Source organism: Ambystoma mexicanum, chromosome 13, assembly GCF_040938575.1.
Source record: "Ambystoma mexicanum isolate Mex_15411 chromosome 13, UKY_AmexF1_1, whole genome shotgun sequence".
Classification (NCBI taxonomy): domain Eukaryota; kingdom Metazoa; phylum Chordata; class Amphibia; order Caudata; family Ambystomatidae; genus Ambystoma; species Ambystoma mexicanum.
This window is the reverse complement of record NC_090938.1, coordinates 799746257-799770665: the sequence shown is the minus strand read 5'-3', so window position 1 is coordinate 799770665 and position 24409 is coordinate 799746257. Positions and strand designations below refer to the sequence as shown.

General features: G+C 52.1%; 1 protein-coding gene across 7 annotated transcripts in view; it reads left to right on the top strand.

Moving 5' to 3' along the window:
• PHF1 (PHD finger protein 1) overlaps positions 1-24409 on the top strand; it is a 706671-nt gene that overhangs the window by 322608 nt on the left and 359654 nt on the right. The gene's annotated exons all lie outside the window — the stretch shown is intronic.

The following is a 24409-nucleotide window of genomic DNA, read 5'->3' as shown; positions in this document are numbered from 1 at the left end:
GGGTTGTTTAAAAAGGTGGGATAAACACCATACTCTTACGTCCCACCCCCTTTACTCCATACTGCATGGGCGTCCCTTCCAAGGGACGGGAGACGGAACCTTTTTCACCAGAAAAAAAAATTCTTCCCCTTTAAATTTAGAGGCGCGCGGGAGTGCGGCCCTGGGAGCATGCGCTGCCCTGACTCCAGCGCCACACCCTAGTCCCCTTTTCAGCGTAGACGCGAACAGGCCGAATTCACCAGCGCTCCTGGGGTTGGCTTCGGCCATGTAATTCCACACACGGATACTTCTCCAGCATGGGGTCTGGCATGGATTCACATGCTCATGAATATTCCCCGTCGTCAGGCTGGGAATCCTCGGTAAAGAAAAAACCAGTATCAGTTTCGTTTCTGATCTGTCTTTCGTAGTAATAACCAATCACTGGTCTCTGCGTCATACTGACCACAGCCAATGACTGCCCTCTACCTAAGCACCGCCTCTGGCAGCCATCTTCAGATTTTTACCGCACGTTCATGTGTTGGGATCCTCGTGCTATTGCTCTCGAGCGTTAGTGCTATTTTTTCGCGCTTTTTCTCAAAAACTTCGATTCTTTCGGTCAAAAGAGCCTCAAGCTCCACCGATCCTACATCCGATCAACGGGGACCCGTGTCGGATTCATCTGTGCCCCTCAAGGGTGAAGATTTCGTCGAGCTACACTTCGGAGGACTCCAGAAGCTTCTCAGGCCCGGTCTCGGAGATGGCCCAGGAGAAGGGAAGCTCGACGCCCGGAAAGCTGTTCAGGGCCTGCCCTGGATGCCAGCTGCAGAACGTCTTCAAGGAGGACGAACACTCTTTCTGCCTTTACTGCCTTCATGGGGACAAGACGCACGTGGAGAAGGACTGTGCGTTTTGCGGCAACATGTCGGAACGGACCATGAAGGACCGCCATCAACGTCTCGCCAGCTGGCTGGAGGGTAAGAGCCCGTCTGGCGAGAAGAAGAAGAAATCTGAGCGGTCTTCTAAGACCTTTGAGGGCGCCCCGGCGACGGGGGCCCAACATAAGGCCAAGCACCGCGAGTCCGCTGGCACCGGGAGCGCCGAACGGTCGGGCTCTACGGGCGCCAGGCAGGGCGCACCCTCCCCGGCACCATCAACCACGAGCCAACGCTCTGGGTCGGGTAAGAGGAAGGCCGAGCACCCGGCGAAGCTCCTGGAGAGACCCCGGTCGAGCTCTAAGGCAGAGGAGGAGCGTGGCAGTGCCCCCTCCCTCAAGGATAAGGCGGTGAGCGCACCTAAGGTGGTGAAGGCCTTGATCCATTCGACCAAGCCCTCTATCGAAACGGTCGCGGCGGCCCTGGCCCAGCCTGTGGAGGCTGCACCAGTGGTGGCGGCCTCGGGGCCCAGAATCTCCCTGCCTCCTCGGAGGGAGTCTTCTTTCGTGCCCATCGATAGGACCCCCGTGAAACCCTCCGTGGGGAAGAAGGGGGGGGCAGGGCGTCGTCGTAGATTCGGCCGCAACCTCAGAAGAGGAACTGATCGAGGTCTTAAGCCACGGCCTAGGCGTGGAACAAGACCAGCCCGTCGGAATGGGCCCCGACGCAGGTGACGACGACGACATCGTCGAGGATACCGACGGGGCCCCTGCTCGCCCGTCGGATTCCCCTCTGCCAGCGCCGCAAGACAACTCAGCGGCCATTTTGTTGGCTATACAGTCCTTATGCTCCGAGATAAGGACGAGACTACCGTTACCGACGGAGGAACCTCTCCCGTCGGGGGATCCAGAACCGGGACCTTCTGGTGTTCCCCCTACCAAGAAAAGAAGGATCCATCCACCGCCTCCTTTTCAACCGTCGCGCCCCGTCCAGCCCTCCTCCCCGTCCACCCGAGGGGATGATACGGGGACTGACACGGCAGCGACGGGTACGGACGACGAGGCATACGACGAGGATTTTCCGTCGTCGCCTCCCACCAGGGCTTCTCCGCCCGACGAGATTGGATCGTTCCACTCAATGATCGCCAGGGCATCCGAGCTTTTTCAACTCTGCCCTGAGGAGAAGAAAAAGGAAGGCTTCCTTTACCAACGGCGCGAGACCAAGAGGAAGACGGTCCTCGCAGTGCCTCTGTTGGACGACATTTGGGATGAGGGCCTTTCCCTCCTCGAGAACCCTTCCACGACGCCAGCGAAAAGAGACCGGTACGAGAAAAAGTACCGGGTCCCGGACTCGGCCCCCCTATGCCTCCGGGCGCAGCCTACCCCGGACTCCGTCGTCTCCGCGGCAGCCAGGAAGAAAGCGGGGGGGGGTGCGGCCTCCACGTCGACTTCCCCGCCGGACGGCGAGGGAAAGAAATTGGATGCCATGGGACGCAGAGTCATCTCGTCGGCGGCGACGACGATTAAAGCGGCCAACGCCTTGGCTATCGTGGCCCGCTACGACAGGGAACTCTGGTACAAGATAGCTCCCCTGCTGGATTTTCTGCCGGACGACAAGAGGGCGGAGGCCCTTGAGATCCTGCAGGAAGGTGAGGTGGCCTCGGACCACGCCATCACCGTGGCGACGGACATCGCCGACACTGGGTTCCGCCAGATGGGCAACGGCGTTTGCCTTCGACGTCGCGGATGGCTCAAGGCTACGGACTTTCGGCAGGACGTCCAGACCAGGGTCCTGGACATGCCCTTCGACGGGAACAACCTGTTTGGGAAGACAGTGGACGATTCCCTTCAGGCCATCAAGGCGGATACTGAGACGGCCCGGGCCCTTGGAGTACTGCAGCAACGGCGGACGCCCTTTCGGAGCGGCGGAGGCAAGGGCGCCTCCAAAGGTTCCGGCGGCGGTTTCGCTTCCTACCGTCAAGCGGCCCGCTCGTCGTCGCAAGAGGCCTACAGAGGACGAGGCAAGTCTGGCGGCCCCCGCCGTCGTCGCCAAGGAGGCCAAGGCGGCAAGGCCGCGTCCAAGCAGGATTGAACCGGCCGTGGGGTCGGGCCCCCACCGAAGCACCCCGGTGGGAGGCCGGCTGGCGGGCTTCGTCAGCGTGTGGGAGTCCATCTCCACCGACCGTTGGGTGCTGGACGCCCTGGCCCGGGGCCACGCGCTCGAGTTTCAAAGAAGGTGCCCGCGCGTCCCCCCCGTGGCCAGGAAAGAACTTCACGTCCCTCAACTTCTCCTGGAGGTAAAGGCGATGCTCAGAAAGGGCGCCATCGAACTCGTCCCAAAGAGGCTTCGGGGCTCCGGAGTCTACTCGCGTTACTTCCTCGTGAAGAAGAAGACGGGAGGATGGCGCCCCATCCTGGACCTGCGACGCCTGAACAAGTTCATCAAGGCGCAGAAGTTCCGGATGGTCACCCTCCAGCACGTCCTGGGTCAGCTGGACGAAGGAGACTTCCTATCGTCGTTGGATTTGGAGGATGCCTACTTCCACATTCCCATCCTAAAGGGGCACCGAAAATTCCTCAGATTCGTGGTCCAAGGGCGTCATTACCAGTTCAAAGCCCTTCCCTTCGGACTGCGGTCGGCACCCAGGGTTTTCACCAAGTGCCTCGCACCGGTGGCGGCGCAGCTGCGCCGCGAGGGGATTCACGTCTACCCCTACCTGGACGACTGGCTCATCCGCGCCAAGACGAGGGAGCTCGCCGTGGTCCACACGGCAAGGACCGTCCAACTCCTCACGGACCTGGGATTCTCCGTGAACTACGCCAAATCCCACCTGGTGCCCGCGCAAGTCGCACTGTTTCTGGGAGCGAGGCTCGACACAGTGTCCCTTCTGGCCTCCCCGTCGGAGGAGAGGACCAGGACCATCTTGGGCAAGGTGCAACGGATGTTGGTGGCCGACGCGGCCAAGGTGAGGTCCATCAAGTCCCTCCTCGGGATGATGTCTTCCTGCATCTACCTCATTCCCATGTGCAGGCTCCGGATGCGCCCGTTGCAAGAGTTCCTGGATGCGCGCTGGATCCAGACGACGGGCAGCTTCGAGGAAAGGATCAAGCTCGACGAGAGTTTCCGACGAGCGATACGGTGGTGGGGCACCCGCGCGCATCTGACGGCGGGCATGGACTTCCAGACCCCAGCCCACCAGGTGACTGTGACCACGGATGCCTCCCTAGAAGGGTGGGGAGCGCACACCGAAAATCTGCACGCAAGGGGACTCTGGCTCCCGACGGAGAAGTCCCTGCATATCAACGTCCTGGAGCTCCGTGCAGTGTTTTGGGCCCTCAGGTCCTTCCTTCCGTCCCTCAAGGGCAAGGTGGTGAGGATCTTCACCGACAACACCACCACCATGTTTTACATCAGGAAACAGGGCGGAACCAGGTCCCCAGCGCTGTCCAAGGAGGCGCAGGACCTGTGGCATTGGGCCGTCGCCCAAGGGATTCTTCTGGTGCCGTTTCATCTGGCAGGGATAAAAAACACCATCGCCGACTCACTCAGCAGGGAGCTGCGCTCGTGCCACGAGTGGGAACTACGGCAGGATCTGGTGGATCGCCTCTTCCGACGGTGGGGCACACCCCAGATCGACCTGTTCGCGACGGCGACGAACACCAAGTGCCGGAGGTTCGCCAGCAGGTTTCCCCAGACGAGGAGCATGGGCGATGCTTTCTCGTTCCCCTGGGAGGGCCTGTTCCTCTACGCGTTCCCTCCCTTGCCTCTGCTAATCCGGCTCGTCAACCAGCTCAAGAGGTCACGGTGCAGGATGATCCTCGTCGCACCTGCGTGGCCGAGGCAGATATGGTTCCCGGACCTTCTGGACTTGTCGGCGTCCCCGCCAATCAAGCTGCCGGCGGACGCGGATCTACTCTCCAGGGAAGGAGGCGCCATCCTCCACCACGACCCGAAGTCGCTGAACTTGCAGGCCTGGCTCCTGCAGCGCTAGAGTTTGGAGGATACGACATACCGGCCGATTGCAGAGAGGTTCTTGCAAAGGCCAGGGCGTCCTCGACTCTTAAATGCTACGGACACAAATGGAAGAGGTTCTCTGTCTGGTGCCACGCACAGAAGATTAACCCTCTACGGATTACGGCTCCCCAAGTGCTGCCGTACCTGCTGACGCTGGCCAAAGCTGGTCTGGCACACGCGTCCATCAAGATTCATCTTGCTGCGATCTCCCGATACACCAGAACCACGGGCCGGACGTCCTTGTGGTCTCATCGTCTGGTGAAAGAGTTCATGAAGGGACTGTTCAGATCGTTCCCGCCGGTGAAGGCTCCGGCCCCGGCGTGGGAGCTCAACGTGGTGCTGACCAAACTCATGGGACCTCCGTTCGAGCCTCTGCACTCGGCCCCGTTGAAATTTCTATCGTGGAAAACAGCTTTTCTCGTGGCCATCACCTCCGCACGACGAGTGGGAGAGATCCAGGCCCTTTCCTGCAAGGCCCCGTACTTGACTTTCCACGACACGAGGGTAGTGCTCAGGACGCACCCCTCCTTCATGCCCAAGGTACCGTCGGACTTTCATCTCAACGAACCCTTGGTGTTACCTGTGTTCTTCCCGTCGCCTTCGTCGCCGGCTGAGAGGACTTTGCACTCGCTGGATGTAGCTAGAGCGCTGAAGTTCTACGTGGACCGCACGAAAGGTTTTCGGAAGACGTCACAACTCTTTGTGAACTTTGGACCTGTCAATCAGGGGAAGGCTCTCTCGAAGGCTTCCATCTCCAGATGGCTCTCCGGCTGTATCATGTACTGTCACCGGTTGGCAAACCGACCGCTGCCTGGCCGTCCGAGAGCCCATTCCACCAGAGCGATCGCAGCTACCACGGCGTTCCTATCTGGTGTGCCCCTGCTGGACATATGCAGGGCTGCTACGTGGAGGTCGACGCACACCTTCACGAAATTCTACTGCGTCGACCGGGATTCCAGGGAGGAGTCCAGGGTCGGCCAAGCAGTGCTGCGCAACCTGTTCGCCTGAGGTGAGCCTGGTGAGGAGGTAAGATGCTTAATGTTGAGTTGATGTGATGCTTAATGTTGAGCCTTTGCCACCTCCCGTGGTTGTGCATGTGTGTACTGCTATGTATTCTTTATTCATGAGCATGTGAATCCATGCCAGACCCCATGCTGGAGAAGGAACAAGTTACTTACCTGTAACTGTTGTTCTCCAGCATGGGTCTGGCATGGATTCACATGCGAACCCTCCCGCCTACCCCTCTGCGGCTCTTCACTTGGTCATACTGCCACTTCACGTGCTTCCAAATCTGAAGATGGCTGCCAGAGGCGGTGCTTAGGTAGAGGGCAGTCATTGGCTGTGGTCAGTATGACGCAGAGACCAGTGATTGGTTATTACTACGAAAGACAGATCAGAAACGAAACTGATACTGGTTTTTTCTTTACCGAGGATTCCCAGCCTGACGACGGGGAATATTCATGAGCATGTGAATCCATGCCAGACCCATGCTGGAGAACAACAGTTACAGGTAAGTAACTTGTTCCTTCTTTGTGTTTTTATCATTCAGGTACTTGGTCCTCAGGCATCACGCTCCTCCCTGGCGCATGCAAACTTCTACAGGTGGCCATCCTGCGACGGGATCTTCCCGACTAAAGACCCCCACGCCCTCTGCCTACGGTGCCTTGGCCCTGACCACGGCTGGCTAGCTTGTACCACGTGCAACGCGCTTTCCTCGAGGTCTCTGAAGAACAGACTAGCCAGGTGGAGGGAGCTCTTCCACAGATTGCCTCCAGAGGACCTAAAGGACTATCATCGATCCAAGCCCAAGGTAGGGCCGCTCTTTTACAGTGGACCCTGCAAGGGAGACTCCTTCCCAAGGACTTGCCCGTGAGGGACTGCCCAGGTCCTGCTACCAGCACAAGTACGGATGCTGAATCAGCTACCGGCCGACAGACCGAGGGATCAGTATATCGTCCCGGTGATGGTGCTGAGGGACCGGAAGTTTCTTTAACCGGGTCTTCACCCGAGGGGGCTACGCCCTAGTACTGGCAGCATACGCCGAGGGCAAAACGCCTACCGGCCCTCGGCCTGAGCAACAGGGTAGGCCCTATGATCCACACTAAAGAGTCCTGGACGGGGCGGGGCCCAGTGAGCCGAGCAATACGACGCAGGCACGTGGAAGGCAGCTTGACAAAATGGCCGCTGCTCCCGAAAATCCAAACATTCCGGCCGACGCTGCTCCGAGGAAGGCAGGTGGAGGACAGTGTTTCGAGGTGGGACTGGTGTCAACCAGGTATGTGGCCTACAGCTTACCTTTCCTTCGCGCAAGACAGATTCCCGCTGCGTCCATATGGGCAGGTCAGGCAACGGCTCCAGGAGCCGCCCGCTACCCCGTCTATATCGCCTACCACCAATCCAGCCTGCTAGGACAGGTTCTTTGAAAAGTTCCTCAGGCTCATGAAATCTCCCCAGATGGGAGTCATCCTCCGGGACGCCATCAGGGACTTGCTTCCTCCAATGGCCCCGGTGCTGCAGCCCCCAGTCCAGGCTCCTCTGGTCCCCATTCAGCCTCAGCAGCCTGCTCCGGCCCCCCAACCGGTTGGGCAGGCGGTTTTGCACCAACTTCTGCTGCACCTCTGGCTCCGGACCCCACACCTCAGCTCCTAGCAACCCCCTCTGGTGCCGGACCAACCGGACCTGCAGGTGGACACAGATGAGGAGGAGGACCCCGACACGCCATCTTCAGCCAAGGCCTTCCACGAACGTCTGGCAAGGCTGGCAGAGTATTTGGCTCTTCCTCAACCCGAGGTCGGAAAACCAGCAGAGGGGGTCCTCGCGGAAGTCCTCATGCTAAATCCTGTCGCCAGAAAGGGGATCTCGATGCAGAAGGTGTCATGCACTGTTGTTAAAGGTGGGTCTATGACGAGATCAATGTCCACCTTCCCTTCCTCCTCACCTGAATCCTCTGAGGAGACCGTTCGCCGAGTGAGCTTCTTCTTTGATTTCTTCATTGAGAAGAGAAAGGGTCGTCCTCGGTAAGAAGCCACCCTGATTCCCTGTTAAACAGGGAAGCAGTGGACTCCCTTCCCATGGGGACCAAATGGAGAGGAAAAAAGCAGCCGCTTAAAAAAAACCTCTCAATGGTGGTTGTTGAAGCAAACTTCCGGGTGGTTCTATAGTCCAGAACTGGAGGAAGGAGATCCGTAGCGCACTATGTAGGTTCCAAAGGTTGTAGCGTAGAAGGTAGGTCTTGTGCTTGAGGCTGAAGAGTAGAGGTAGAACTGTAGCCGACGCACGGGAAGAAAACGGGTATGGATAATGAGCGGAGTACAACAAACAGGCCAGGTTAATAGAGCACAGAACGGAAAGGAAGGAAGAGCGAAGGAGAGGAGAGAAGGCGGAGAAGGCTAGCGGAAGAGGAAAAGGAAATGGCCCGAGTAGCGAGATGCTCGGGGAGCAGGCGAGGGAGTAGAAAAGGAGGAAAGGTAGGCAGAGCAAGCGTGAGGAGGAAAACACGGGAGCACAGCAACAAAGTGAAAATGACCAAGTTGCAACGCGCCGAACCTAGAGTTGGGCGGGGTTAAATACTGAACCGGCGCCAAAGAGCAAAAAGACTAGACCGGTGGACCAGGAAGTGCGAAAACAACCCGGAACAATCTAATGGCGCCGCCAACGCCAAGCGTTCCAAAGCCGCCAGCAGCCACCGGGAGACGGCGGCGTGACAGAAGGACGTAGTCGCCTTGGCCAATAATGGTTGGCTCAAGCCCCACTCAGCCCAGCCGGTAAATAAACGCCTGGACGGAAAGTACAAGCAGATGGAGGGGGCTACACTCTTGCTATCGGCCCATCCTCAGCCACACTCCTCTGTGATTGCTGCAGCATCACTGTACTCCAAGCCTCCTCCTTGGCGGCGCTGCTAGGCAAGGCGGAGATCTTGGAGGCGTACAGGAAGAAGCTGTATTCAAACGTGTCCTTGCACCTGCGTCAAGCCAACGCTGATGCCATGCTGGCAGCCGTTAACCTGAGGCTCTGGCGGGAAATTGCAGATTTCCTCCTAGAGCCTCCGGCGCAGAGCCAATCGCGATTCAAGGCGGGATTGGCGGAAGCCAAGATTGTGGCGCAGGACATCATGGAGTCCTCCGTGGCCCACATTGACACCTCTGGCCATGCGATCTGTATTGCCACGGACATGAGAAGAACATCCTGGCTCCGTGCTACGAAATTCAACCTGGATGTCCAGGAACAACTACTAGATCTTCCGTTCGAAGTGGGTGACCTCTTCCACTCCTCAACGGATGAAGAGCTGATAAAAAGAAAAACAACTCTCAAACGGCCAAGTCTTTATCCATTCTTACAAAAACCATGCCAAACCGTACACCCAGTCACAGCAGTGCTCTGAGAAGGGGCGTAGGTACGGAGGGTTCTGCAGCTTCCAAGAGCGGAGGTCCAGGCAGCCTGTTCGCCGTCCCAGCATCGGCACAAACAACAAAAAGGGGGGCTGAGCGGGGAGGGGTAAGGGTTTTTTTCCAGTCCTCCTCTTCCTCCGCAACAGCCTCAGAGGAAGAAAGAAGGCATGACACACTGTTAGGCAGAAACCTGTGCAGTTCCCTCTGGGACCACTGCAAAAGATTTAGGACTACAGGTGTTTGGCAGTAAACCCACTTGGTAGCAGTCTTTACCACACAGATTCACTTGGTAGCTGTGGCTGAGCAGTCAGACTTCCCTCAAGAAGAGTTAGGCAGTATACAGAGTATTCACAATAGGTCAAGAGAACACAGTAGAACAAGTAAACACTGACCAGGGCTTGGTGTAAAAGAGATATAATTATTTAAAACCACATCAAGAAAAACACACAGGCACTAATAGTAAGCAATTCATAAACACAGTCACTAAAAGATATACAGTCCCTTAAAAGAATATTAGACAAGTCTTAAGTAAAGCGCCACTTATTTTTAGACAGCGGTGAGCGCTTAACGTAGATGGCACTCTAATAGTTCGTTTTAAAAAGGGAGAGAAAACCAGAGAACAAGTTGAAACAGATCCCAACACTTTTATCAGAACATAACAAGAGGAAGGCAAAGTAAAACCGTGAAGTTCAAGAGGCCGGATCCACCTTCAGAGGATCCAAACGCAATGTGCCCATGGTCACACGGTTGCAGTGCACAAAAGTCTTGTAAAGGTTCAAAAAGGAGTTGGACCAAAGAAAGGGACCAGTTAGAGGGTCAAGGCGGCGAGCCCAGTCTAGAAGGTTAAGGAGTTATTATTACCTTGTAGCAATCTTTAGAAAGGGAGGCCTGGCGGACACGGTACCTTAAAGTGGTGAGAACGCTCCAGCGGGGGCAGTTGTTCCTGGCAGCGGATACAAGTCGGTGCTTCGTCCGGGGGAAGAGAGGATCTCGTCGTGGAGGAAGACATGAGTCCGTTGCACTGCCAGGGAAGAAACCAGCCGCGGAGTTTCTCAGGTACAAGGAGCGGTCCGGTGATTCGCGGTTCAGTGGTGAGTGGCTATCCGGCTGCCGGGGTGCTTGGCACAGGCAGTTCGACCACAAACCGGGCTGGGGTGCGAAGAAAGAAAGGTAAACTGGTTGTGCCCACCAGTGAGGGGAAGAAGCCTCTCCAGCTGGGAGATCTTCTCTGTCGCCGGGAAGTGGTGAGTCGGTTCTGCAGGGCTCCACCGGTGGTGTTGTCGTGGTAGGTCGGCTCAGCTTCTCCCTCGTCGGATTCTCAGGTCCTGTGGCGACTTCTGAAGTTCCAGTCCCCAAGCCCTGTTTTTATGCAGAAAACCCCCATTCACTCAGCCTAGCTGTCACTCAAACATGCTAAGTGGTGAGCCGGCCGGCTCACCACTTTGGCCAATCGCACAAGAGTGCGACTTGAGTTACCAAGGTAACTCAGTCCAGGGTGCCTAATCCCCCTCCCACGCCCCCTGTGGTACCCAGACAGAGTGGCACCACTTTTGGAGGCTTCTGTGGAGAAGCCCGCCAAAAATTGGAACAAAGGGCTCGACTTGGGTTGGAGTCACAGAAGAGAACACAAACGCCATTTTAGAATCGAGTCTTGGCCAAAAATACGAACCGGAGAATTAATATTAATTAAATAAACCGGCGGTATGTTCGAGGCTATGAGAATTAAATAATTAAAGTTGGTAGCCTCGAACAATGGGAAAATCCCATAGGAAAATATTTGCGGTCGAATATAAAAAGTAGTTTCCACTGCCGCCAGCCAAAACTCGATCAGGGGGGACGGAGACGTGCCCCCTCGACTAACAGACCCCGGGGCAATCGAATTGCCCCGACCAGTACGTCCACAACATGATGGTTTCTACTGGTTTCTGTTAATAATTTGGGACTAGTAAAGCCAATGGTGTCTTTACATGCCCTGGGAGACAGTAGTCAGTCCCAGGGTATGGAGTCTATGGTGGGGTGTCACTATGACACCCCTGTGTTACTGCACGAAGGGTGCTGTGTAACACACATAGGAAAAACACGAGACCCTATTGAGTAAAGGACCCCATAGCCCATAAAACACATTATCAGTCAAAGGAATACCATAAATCATGTCCAAGAGTGGGAGAAAAAGAGTCTCTCTTGGCAGGAGGAAAAAACAAACTCCAGAAATCCAGCAAAGCTGCTGGGGGACTCGCTAGGTTAGGAAATTCAGCCTAAAGAGAATTCTCCTTAACACACACTCCTCCGGGTCCAAGTGTCTCCAGTGGGGGGCAGGCTTGCTCTCCATACACATTTCTGGTGCCAGAATTTCGTGGACCCCTGGATCCTCTCGGTAGTCTCCACAGGTACCGCCTCCCTATCCCAGCCTCTCCTCCCTCCTCCCCTCCACTCACACAAGTTGGGACAGCAACTCTTTTAGCAAAGATCCAGTCGCTCGTAGAGAGCCCGGCAGTGGAGGAAGTCCCAGCCTCCCAGCAAGGCTTGGGCTTTTACTCCAGGATTTTTGCCATTCAGAAGAAGAACCAGGCAGGCCTGAGAGTTGTGCTGGACCTTTCCACCTTCAGCCTCTCCCTACCTCTACAAAAACTCAAGATGGTTACGCCAGCTTTGATAGCAGAGACATTGTGCAAGGGAGACTGGATGTGCTCCCTGGATCTGAAGGACGCATACCTACACGTCCCTATCAGGCAGCCTCATCGTTCCTTTCTACGATTCAGGATCATGGGCTACCATTTCCAATACAAGGTGCTTCCTTTCGACTTCAACTTGGCCCCAAGGGTCTTTAACAGGCTGATGAACTCTGTGGCGGCCCTCCTCAGGTCGCAGGGCCACCACATCTACCCGTACCTCGACGACTGGCTCGTCAGGGCTACATCTCCGGAAGCAGTGTACCCTGCGTCCTATGCTCTTATGAACACACTGCACAAGCTGGGTTTTTCACTCAATCTCAAGCAGTCGCAGCTGCACCCCACGCAGAGACTGCCCTTCTAGGGCCTCATTTGGGACACATGCTCTGAGAAAGTTGTTCCCTTGGATGAAAAGATCACGGCCATCAAGAGGGCCATGGCACACTTCCTCAACAGAGAAGTGACCTCGGCCTGGTGGTACCAACACCCACTGCGTCTCAGCAGCAGTCCTACTGGCCGCCCCCAAACGAGACTCAGGATGAGGAGGATACAGCTGCCATTTGCAAAATCTTGGAACCAGCAACGGGGCCATCAGTCGGAGATGATCAACGTTCCTCAGTCGCTTCACCCAGACCTCACATGGTGGTCCAGGGACTGCAACTTACAGACAGGCAAACCTTTCCGGCAACCTTCTCCACAGGTCACCATCACCACGTACTCCTCTCTCGAGGGTTGGGGAGTCACTCTGGACAACCACTGCGTCCATGGTACCTGGACCCAGCAGGAGTACCACATCAATTGGCTGGAATTGAAGGCCATCTGAGTGGCGCTCAGGCCTTCCTTCCGGTTATCGAGGGCATGGCTGTCCTCATTCAGACAGACAGCTCGACCAGCATGTTCTATGTCAACAAGCAGGGAAGTACCAGATCGCCCTGCCCACTGTGCAGGCTGGCAGTCAGCATGTGGGACTGGGCTCTGGAGAACAACATCACCTCAAAGCGTCCACCTGCCGGGGGAATCCAACCTGGAGGCAGACAGGCTCAGCAGACTGGGAGAGGACAACTAAGAGTGGCAGTTGAACGACCTAGTCCTGCAGGAGATTTTTCGCAAATGGGGTCAGCCTCTGGTGGACCTCTTTGCCTCCTAGGGCAACAAGAAGTGCCAACTATTCGCCTCCTGGTAGGTCAGGGCCTGGGTTCCCTGGGCGATGCCTTTCAGATCCGATGGGACGGAATGACAGCGTACGCCTTTCCGCCCACACCGCTGATTCACAGGGTGATATCCAAAATCTAGGAGTCTCGCCTCCTCCGCATCATCCTAATAGCTCTGTGGTTGCCAGCCCGGCAATGGTTTTGGGAGCTGCTTAGCCTCTCGGGAGGCCTCTCATTCACGTGCCGATTGGCCCAGCACATCTTCTGGCGCAACAGGGGGGTAGGGTCATCCACCCTGTACCAGAGAAACTAGCCCTCACAGCGCGATTCCTGAACAGGTCACGCTAGGACATCTCAGCCTCTCAGGCTAATCTAGATATCATACAGGGTGCAAGGAGCAAATCTACCAGGGCCCAGTATAAAAGCAAGTGGACTAGGTTATTTCACTGGGCAGACTCTAAGGGCTTCAACCCTCTGGCATGTTCCCTGGATGACGTGCTCTCCTGTTAAGCGCATCTCACCCGTTCAGGCCCAAGAACAAGTTTGTACAAAGAAACAGAATCAGTGGGCATTCATATATACAGAACACCTCATTAAAAAACACAAGGTTACTATAGAGATGCTGAAAACAGGAAAAAGTAAGATTTACAGATGAATATACATTCGATACAGTATCTATAGGAAAAGGTGCAACGCAAAGTGTACAGTTTGTTCATGCAGATAAATACCATAAGTGGTGTAACAAGGGAGTTAGCTGTACTAGACAGGCATTTGGGCTAGTAGCCAGGATTTAATTTTGGCTCTGAAAGACCAGAAACATGGCTCTGCTCTAATGCCTGGAGGGAGGGAGTTTCAGTACTTGGCCGCTAGCACTGGGAAGCTGGAGCCTCCTGCCGTTTTTAAGTTGTATTTTGGGATGGAGAGTTGGTTGAGGTAGTTGGAGCTGGTGGGTTTGTTTGACTGATGTCTAGAGAATTTATCCGTCGGATATTTTGGAGCCGTATTAGAGAGACACTTGCTGGTGATGACTAGCGACCGTAGTGTGATTCTGTCGCGTATGGGTGGCCAAAGTACTTCTCTTCTGAAGGATGAGATGTGACTGGAGCGGGAGATATTTAAGGCCGATCTTAAGGCATTGTTCTGAAGAACTTGAAGTTTGTTTAGGTTCTGTGCAGATGACCCAAGGAATAGGGTATTACAATAATCCAGCTTCGAGAGTGTCAGAGCTCTAGCTAGTGTAATAAACCTGTTAGTGGATATGAACGGTTTGCATGCATTTATGAGTTTTAGTGTATGCTGCGGATGAGGCTGTGGTGTTAACTTGTTTTGTTTTTTAGTGTGAGAGTAGAGCCAGGTAGATCACCAGCGTTTTGACTTTGCTCCAGACTTTTATGGTGTTCCCATCAAAATGCAGAGTAGCGTTTGTCTAATTTGTTTAAGCGAGCTTGGGAACCAATGATCAGAAGTTCAGTCTTGTCATCGTTTAAACAAAGACTGTGTGTGGCCATCCATGCTTGGATCTCTAGATAGATGTCATTGATCATTTTAGTGTCTTTAGTGTAGCAGCCAGTGAGCGTGATGAGGATCTGGGTGTCATGCGCATAATTAGTGTAGGCGACACCCAGATTGTCAAGACGGACACAGCAGAGCTTAGTAAATATATTGTAGAGCGTAGGCGATACACAGGAGCTTTGCGGAACTCCACAGTGGATGCAAACTGGTGGCGCAGAAGCAGAGGGCACAAAGACCCTAATGGTTCTATTAGAGGACGGATTGAATCCAGCTGGCAGCACTAGCTGAGAAGGCTGCCGCTAAGGTTGTGTCTAGTCGAGATTTTATGGTCTACCAGGTCGAAGGCTGCTGATAGGTCTAAAAGGAGGAGGATGGCCAGATTGCCTTTGTCTTTCAGTTCATCCATCTGAATCTTTAGATCTAGCAGAGCCATCACAGTACTGTCTAGGTCTGAAGCCAGACTGTCGGAGGCCTAGTAGAGTATTGTCTTCGAGGTGTCTTTGAATTTGTATATAGGCAGCACGGTCAAGAATTTTTAAGAGGAAGGGAACCATAGTGAGAGGCCCATAATTGGTGGGAATGTCAGGATCTAGGTTAGGTTTTTTAGAAGCGGCATGACCCACGCTTCTTTGAGGTTATCAGGAACTGAGCAATTTTTGAAAGAGGAGTTTATCAGAGTTGTCATGAAAGGTGCTAATTCTTTAGCTCCATCCTTGATGACCGAGGCAGGGCATAGATCACCTTGACAATTGGAGGGTTTTATTCCAAGAATGTTTTCCACTTCTTTGATGGAAACTGGAGAGAACTGGAAGGGTGTGCACGGTGGATGTTGATGGTTAGGGGTTTCAAAGTTGTTTGAACTAGGAGGTAGGTTATTATTTTTTTTCTTCTATTTTTGCTTGTAGTAGTTCACTTTATCTGAGAGGGCCTTCTGAATATTAGCACACCATGCAGCGTCTTTTTCAAGCAGGCTTCAGTAAGTTGAGCCGGAGACTTTAGTACCCTAAGAATAGCGAAAAGTTCCTTTGGGCTTGACTTGGCATTTAGGATTCTTTCATTGTAAAGTTATTTTTTAGTTCTGAGAATGGCTGCTTTATAAAATGTGGCAGCAGTTACGTATTTCTCTTTATTAGTGGTGGAAGGGGATTTCCTCCTCATGGTTTCTACTGATCTTTATTCATTGCGGAGTAGTTTGAGGTCTGTGGTAAACCATTTATTTAGGTGGGAAGTAGGTTTGGCCTTTCGAAGTTTTAGAGGGGCAATCTGGTTAATTGTTTGCTCCATCGTGGTGTTATATCTGTCGACTAAGTAGGCGGGGTCCTTGTCAGCATCCGGTAGTAGATTAGCAATGGGCTGTAGCAGTGGCAGTAAATGGTCTAGAGTTAAATTACGCTTGTTCCTGGACAAGGTAGGGGGAGCAGTAGTTATGCCGGAGTTGAGGCACGTTTTTTCCTGTATGGAGAAGGTGATGGAGTGGTGGTCGGACCATGCACACGGTTCATTGAGTATCAAGGTGACACAGTTGAGGTCTGCCAGCCAGTCCAGAGTCCTGCCTTTGTCATGGGTGGGTTCAAATATAAGTAGATTGAAGCCAAGTTGGAAGAGGGTATTCTCGAGGGGGTAGCGCTCGTGTCTTAAGAGTTATGGAGCCCTAGGTTTAGATCCCCTAACAGGATGATCTGGGAGCCTGGTTTGGTGTTTTGAGTAAGCAGAGTAGGGATGTCTACCTCAAAGGTGGAGATGGGACCAGGTGGTAAATAGATGAGATGTAGGAGTAGGGTGCAGGTAGGTGTGACAGGTAATTTGACTGAAAGTAGTTCTGCTGACGGTAAAGGGATACTAGCAAACTCTTTAAGGCCAATTGGGGCGTACAGAAACTTGGAGGAGAGGTTTTCCTCTTCCAACCCACTTGTCAAGAGACATTTGACGGGTCTCACCAGGCTCTACCCGCCCATGAAGAGGCTGCACCCTGTGTGGGACCTCAACATAGTCCTGGGCGCCCTGGCGCACAAACCATTCGACCCAATGGCGTCCGCAGACATCAGGCTGGTCACCACTAAGACGGCCTTGTTAGTCGGAGTTACATCGGCCCGCAGAATCCGCGAAATCCCACCCACTGGTCACCTTGGAGCCATACACTACTTTTAACAAGGACAAGGTGTTTCTCCGGACACACACAGCATTCCTGCCTAAGGTACCGTCTGCGTTCCACCTAATCGAGGAAATAGTGCTGCCTACGTTCTTCTCTGATCCTAAGGACGAGGCACAGAAAGTCCTGCACTGCCTTGATGTCAGGTGTGCACTAAAATTCTACTTGGACAGGACCAAGGGGTTCCACAAGTCAGATGCTCTATTTTGAACTTTTGTAGGTTCAAGACCGGGGTATCGGGCATCCAAGGCCTCCATAGCCGGTGAATGGTATCGGCCATCGAAGAAGCCTACGAGGGACTGCATATGCTACCTCCGGCCAACATGCATGCCCATGCGGTCAGAATCAAGGCAACTGCCATTGCCTTTCAGCTGCATGTCCCCTGGCAGGTGTAGCTATGATCGCTAAATCTTCCTTAGATTCCAGGCCAAACACTCATTTCTGCTGAACACCTTTCTTTCAAACTGCCTCTATCGCTGTCTCAAACTATCACAGCCCATCTGATATACAGACCCCCTGGCCAACACTCCTCCTTCGAAGAAGACTTACCACAATTGCTAACTACCAACACCAAACCATGCTCGCAAACACTCCTCCTCGGAGACTTCAACCTGGGTCTATATGACATCAATGATAAGAACGCCACGGAGATCAGCAACAGCATAGCAGACTTGGGTCTCACTCAACGCCTGACACAAGCTACTCATTCCTAAGGGAGACAACTAGATTGGATAGCCAACTGTAACACCACTATCACATCAAACCACCATCTCGCCTGGACAGACCATCATGCTATCCTTTTCTCCAGTCCTAGAGATCCTCCAAACCAGGAGAAAACCCTAGCCGCTCCAAGATTAGCCAGAAACCCGGGCAACATAACAGCCCTTAAACCATTCCCACTGCTTCAACCAATTCTACATAGGGACTCTGCCCTCAAACCTAATGAGGACCCTACTCATCTGGTAAACCTCTACAACACTACCATTCAAAATGCCATCGACAAACTTGCACCTCCAAAAGCCTTGCAAAGCCAAACCTGTTGCCCACCTAAACACGTGGTTCACCCCACAATTAAGAACACTACGAAAAAACAAAAGAGCAGCCGAAACAAATTGGAGAAACGCACCTACGACTCCTAACATAGTAAACTTCCTAGCAGTCTCCACCACTTATAAATCTGCCATCTTCTTAGCTAAATCGGACTCCTCCAACAACCGTATTCTGAATGCCAAATCTAACACTAAAGAACTGTTCAGCATTATCGGAGAACTCGAATCACCTTCACAACCTCCTAATACCTGCATCAAGGTCACCACCTGGTGTCAAAACATCCAAAAAGCACTAGCAGACAAAATTGAGCTCCTACAAAAGAAAATTTAAACGAAAAAAGCAGGGTGGCCACCTTGGCCATCCCTTCGGCTTTCTGAAAGCATTACTGTTTGGATGCCGGCTCTAGATCAGACGCGGCTTTCGGACAGGCGGTTCATAGAAACCTGTTTGCTCAAGGTGGGTCTCCTCTCCACTCTGGGGCTACATTCAGTTGATTGATTGTTTATTTATATTGCGCACCAGACCCTGGGGTATCAGGGTGCAGTGGTTACAGGAAGACTCTCAGTTTAGGTTACAGATGGCATATATACAAGTCAAATATAGTGAAATACAATTACATGGTAGCATACAAGAGAATTAAAGGTACAGACAAAGAACACTGTGCAGGCATCTTGATAACAAAACTCTAAAATCTATGTACATTGCAATAAGGTGTGTGGCAGGGCTTTAGTGGTTATTGGCTTTAATCCAGTTGATGCAGTTGCATCTGAAATTCATGTATGATTGATCCGCATGGATGGATGGAGGCAGGCAGTTCCGGAGCTGAGCGGCTTTGACAGGAAAGCTGCTGCCCCCGACCTTGGATACCTTAAATCATGGGACAATAAGCAGTTGGTGTTAGCTGTCCTGGAGGGCCTGATCGAGGATTTTCTGCAGAATCTCTCGGTAAGGTAACAAGGTGCAGCATTGTTCAGGCATTTGTAGGTAGATAAGCGAGGTGGTTTTATCCGGATTTTGTCGTTGGTGGATAGCCAATGGTTTTGCCTCCTGATATCAGAGATGTGTACTCTCCTTGCTACGCCCAGGTCAGCTCTAAGGGTATTATTTTGGAGTGTTAGAATTGTTCTAGTAATGTACTTATTGGAACCAACGTAGAGGGACTTGCAGTAGTCCAGTTTGGAAAGGATGAGGGCTCTGGCAAGGATAATACAGCTTTTCTTGGAGAGAAATGGTGTGCCAGCTCTGATGAGTTTGCATGTGTATGCAGTGGCGGATGCTATGGTGTTAACTTGTTTGGTGAATGTGAGGGTGGAATCGAGGTAAAAGCCTAGCGTTTTTACTTCGTTAGCAACTTTGATGGAGTTGCCGTCAATCAAGAAGGAGGTGTATTTGTGGCCTAGTTTTTTGAGATTAGTGGTAGTGCCCAATATGATGAGTTCAGTTTTGTCATTGTTCAGGCATAGACCGTGTGCTGCCATCCATGCCTGGATGATGATGTAGACTCTGTTCACCAAGGCCAAATCCTTGCCATAATCCCCAGAAAGGGGTACGAGAATCTGGGTATCATCTGCATAGTTGGTGTAGGTGATACCAAGATGGTCCAGATCATCCAAAAGGGGCTTGATGAATATATTGTAGAAGGTGGGTGAGACACAAGAACCCTGTAGCACTCCACAAGTAATCTGGATAGGGTCTGCGGCAGCAGAGGGTGAGAAGACTCTCATAGTCCTGTTGCTTAAGAATGATTCGATCCAGACTGACTTCCTTGGAAAAATGCTTGTGGTCCACAAGGTCAAATGCAGCCGAGAGGTTGAGGAGAAGTAGGGCAGATTTTCCCTTGTCCCTGAGCTCATCTATTTGAGCCTTGAGGTTGATTATTGCAGTTTATGTTCCGTGTTGTGAACGGAAACCTGATTGTCGAGCTCTTAGTAGGTGGTGGGTTTCAAGGTACTTCTGGATTTGTAGATATGCGACCTTGTTGATTATTTTGAGGAGAAATGGCACTGTGGTGATAGGCCGGTAGTTGGTTGGTATGGTTGGGTCCAGAGCCTGTTTTTTAAGAAGTGGGAGAACCCAAGACTCTTTAAGGTTACTTGGGATGGAGCCTGAGGTGAATGAAGCATTAATGAGCTTCGACTTATAAAGGGTGCTAGGTCCCTCAACGCATCCTTGATAAGTTGGGGAGGACATTGATCACCCTTACAGTTTGAAGGTTGGAGTGATAGTATGACTTTTTCAGTCTCGAGAATAGAGATTTTGGAGAAGCTGAAACTAGTTAAAGGGTTTTGAGACCATAGAGACGGCGATTCAGTTCCGGCAAGCGGTTGTCAGCGATACTGCTACAAAAGGGCCAGCAGCGGAATTCGAACATCACAGAGACGCTAGAACATAGCCCCCGGCTTTTTCTTTGAAACGCAGCGCACCTAGGATTTAATCCCTACAAAGCATTGGTAAAAAAACACAGTCCAAATTTCCAAGGCAGGCATCCCACGGATGCTAGTCTTGAATACAACCATCCACGCCGGGATACAGCTATTACAACCAGGCAGTGGGCAAGGAAGCACTGCGGTGGGCACAAGTGGTGGTCCACGAAAGGGAGCAAGATCTCCAGCATTTTTTCCAAATCATTTGTCCTGATGAAGATGACCATAGTTACAACGGTCAAGGAAACCGGTCGACCTTATAGGGCGTGAGCTTGGCCTCAAGCTGTTGATGATCTGTTAACTTAAGTAATTGTTACAGACGTCAGAAGTTAAGTGTGGCTTGATAGTAAGATCAGGTCCAGCTTTTGGTTTTTAGGCTCCTGGACAAAGGAGCTGATACGTTTTTAACACCAGAACAAGTCAGTTGAGCTATCTACAAGCTGATATTTCACTGGTTAATAAAGGAGCATACATTCCAGCCAATATTGAGCCTGAGTAAACTAAAGATTTAGACTTTATCTAATGCAGAATGTCTAGCTATTTGGTATTTGTGATTTGTATCTGGCTTTTATATAATACACGCACTGCTGATTAGGGAAAGTTTCTTTACTCTACCCTTTTAGATAGGCGGTGCAACACCCGACCCCTGGGGCGAGCCTGTTAGGGATAGGGGCAGGGTGTTCTTCCAGCAGGGACCGTCTGTATGTGCATGTGCATGTGAATGCACAGTAATAACAAGTTGGTGATACTTACACACTACGTTAGTTCTATTTTTTCTCCAGAGACCGTTAGTGTTACAGGGTTTTGAGAGGCCACAGGGAAGTTGTTGGGTTGGGTTAAGGTAGTGGGATTGCTTTTATTTTTATAATTTTATCCTGAAGGGTGGTCATTTTATTGGCTAGAGCATGCTGAATGTTAGAGCACCAGGTTTTGTCTTTGTTGCAGGAATCTTGCACTAGGATAGGTGTTTCTAGTTCTTTTAAGATTATGAATAGTTCCTTCATGCTGGAGTTAGCTTGTGAGATTTGGTTATTGTAAGATTCTCGTTTGGCCAAGCATATTTCTTTTTTGTAAAGAGATGAGCGATTTATTGAGGTTGATTCTATTTTCTTTGAATGGAAGTAGTCTCCAGGATGCCTCACATCTTCTTTTTTTTTTCCAGGTGTAGGGTTTTCAAATGGGGAGTGAACCAGGTGTTGAGGTGAGCTTCAGGTTTGCTTTGTCTAATTTTAAGAGGAACGATGGAATCAAGTGTAGTTGTCATGATTTTGTTTTACTCTACTAGCATGGCTCCATGCTGTCTGGTAGAGAATTAAGAGTAGGAAGATCAGGGGGATAAGTCTATCCACTGTAATATTCTTTTTGTTGCTAGTTAGAGTGGGGGGAGCAGGGGGGCCGGTTGGCGTGTATTTAGGGGTTGACTTTATAGTAGCTAGTGTGGATGACACAAAGTGGTGGTCAGTCCAGGCTTGAGGGAAGATGGAAGTAATGTCGATGTTGCAGTTATAGTCTGCTACCCAGTCGAGTATTCCCCCTTTGTTGTGTGTGGGTAAGTTGACTCTCTGGGTAAGACCATGTTCTGACAGGATATTTGCAAAGATATTTGCAATGATATTTGCTTGTTTATCTTGTGGGTCATTGAAACCTAAGTTAAGGTCCCCTAGAAGTAGTACTTGTGAGGTGCTTTTTAGTTTATCTAAGAGAATAGTGGAAATATATTCCTAAAATGACCCAATGGGGCCTGGAGGTCTGTAAATGAGGTGAATAGTGAGCGTCTGGGAGTTGGAGATAGGTAGTTTAGCTGCAGTGTCTAGGGAGGGGGCTAATCTCATGGCTAGGCTATATTTGGCGATGAGAGCAATGCCTCCTCTTGAGGGATGAGGCAAATGCAGTCGTCGGCCGTTCCGGGTCTGGCAATGAGCGGGTAAGGCGAAGGCAATGACGAGAACAAGGCAGGAAAGTCACAAAGAAAACCAGGGATTCAAGGAGCCAGAAGACAAGGTAACAAGATGCGTATCTTAGGAAATTTACAAATTCAGAAGTACGGCCGTGCGCGGGGCTTAAATACCAGTCAGCTGACCGCACGCATAACACGGCGTCGTAGGCCTGAAAACCTACGTGAATGCAAAGGGTGCCAGCGTCTCCAAGGCAACCCATAGCGTTCCCTGAAAGGGAGCGGGGAAAGAGACGAACCATGATTCCGAAGAGCTAAAGAGTCCCGCTTTAGAGTGAAAACTGTTCGCTCTACTGTGGATTCTGGAATGTTTAATCTTATGCGGGACCGATCTATGATCAGACGAAGAGACATCTAATGGAACCCTGACAATGGTGGAGTCTCCAGGAACTGCTAACATGAGGGCGGGGCCTGCTGCAGCGTGCAACCATGATTCGGTGATGGTGAGAAAGTCGTAGTTTTCTGCCACAATTACGTTACAAATTTCTGTGGCGTAAGCGACTAGGGATCTGGCATTTAATAGTGCCCCTTTGAGATCTGGGGTACTGTCATCCAGTAATCCAGGCGGGGTGAGGGGATTGTGCATAAATTGTCTGACCAGGACAGGGGTGCTTAATCTGTTTGGATGTTATGTTCAGTTGGTTATTTGTAGTCGGGGGTGGTGAGCGGTTAAGGGTGGGCTGGTCTCTGGGTGTGTTTTGGATGTTGGGTAGGTTTTTTCTCTCAAGATCTGGGTTGGTGGTGGATCTAGCGAGAGGTTCAAATAATTTGGTCAGTTTAGAACAGAGCCTTACATTCCTGGAGAATGTGTTGCAAGGCCTTTTGAGATAGGATGAACCCTGGGGTGGCATCTAGTTACTTGGCGACGGTCCATGGGTAGGGTTAATGGGATGTGGTAGAGGGGATATGACGTCCATGGTCATTGATAGTTTGGTAGTACACAAGAGATCTGATAATGCGAAGGGAGGAGGAACTCTGCGAGTTTGCTAATAGGCTAATAGGCCTAGTACTAGTAGAGTGCCTAGGTCAACACAATTAGTGATAATGGCAAGCATATTGCTGCAGGGATCAATTAGAAAGTAATGCACTAGGCTATGACGTTTTCCATTATGCTCGATAGTCTAATAGTAGCGAGTCGTCCAGTAATCGGAGTGGCGGAGAGTGGCAGTCGTGCAGAGAACTCTACCCTGTAGAGTCTGTCCACCGTGTCCATTCCTAACTGGAGGAGGAGTTACTTAAGCACCTACAACTTCCAAGCAGCCCGCAGAGCAGACGCAGAGTGGTGGAGAATGGCAGTCGTGCAGTCATGGCTGTCGTGACTGCAATGACTGCCCCCCCGCCCTTGTCTCCACACGAGGATGATAATCGGCGCCTTCGCAGCCTGTGTCCCCACCCCCACCCTGACAAACTTATACTAACTGAAATCCAGGATTCAGGCGAGACGTCCTTAACAGATCCAAAACCCACAAAAGACGACATGAAAAAAACAGGAAAGAAAGACCCTAAACCATCCGTTCAATCTGTTGGACCAAGACCTCTGCCGGCTTCCTTCGTATATTGTTAAACACATCACCAGTCCTTAAACCAGCATTTCAACAACAGACTGATGCTTACAAAGCACAGCGGAGTCCCACGGCCCTGCTCGATGGTGCCCCTCCCGCCTGCTTACCGGCTTTCCCCGTATGTGGGGCGAGTCTGTGGTGCGGCTGGTGGGCTCCAGCGAGCTCGAGTTGGGACTCCGGGCGGCCCATGGAGAGCACTGTGTGGAGGAGTGTCGCCGGGACCGTAAGACCTCCAGCTCCCTCTCTCTGCCTCTCTCCAGGCCGTGCCAGGACCTGGCTGAGGGGCAGCAAGACCCTGGGATAGAGGCAGCCCCAGGCTCGCTAGAGACCACCGACTCTCTCTGGTTCAAACGTCTGCGCGGAGGACGGGGCCGCCTTGTCTCAAGCATTGCTCTAGGAACCAGAGATCTTTGCGGAAACACTTTGCCCGTCTGCATAACACAGACAGGGACGAGCCTAACTCTGGCACGTCATCGGAGCAAAGTCTACGCCTACCTTCCATGGAGCCTGAGCCATGCCCCCCTGGCACTCAGCCGCTTCAAACTCTCAATAATAAAGAAACGCTCAACTCGAGGAAACGTCCTTTGTCAGCGCTGGATAACAACCCGGAAAGGAGAAAGAGGCACAAGATGCAAACCAGACAAACAAAACCTTGCCCACACTTCCAGCTCACAGAACAAATCAGC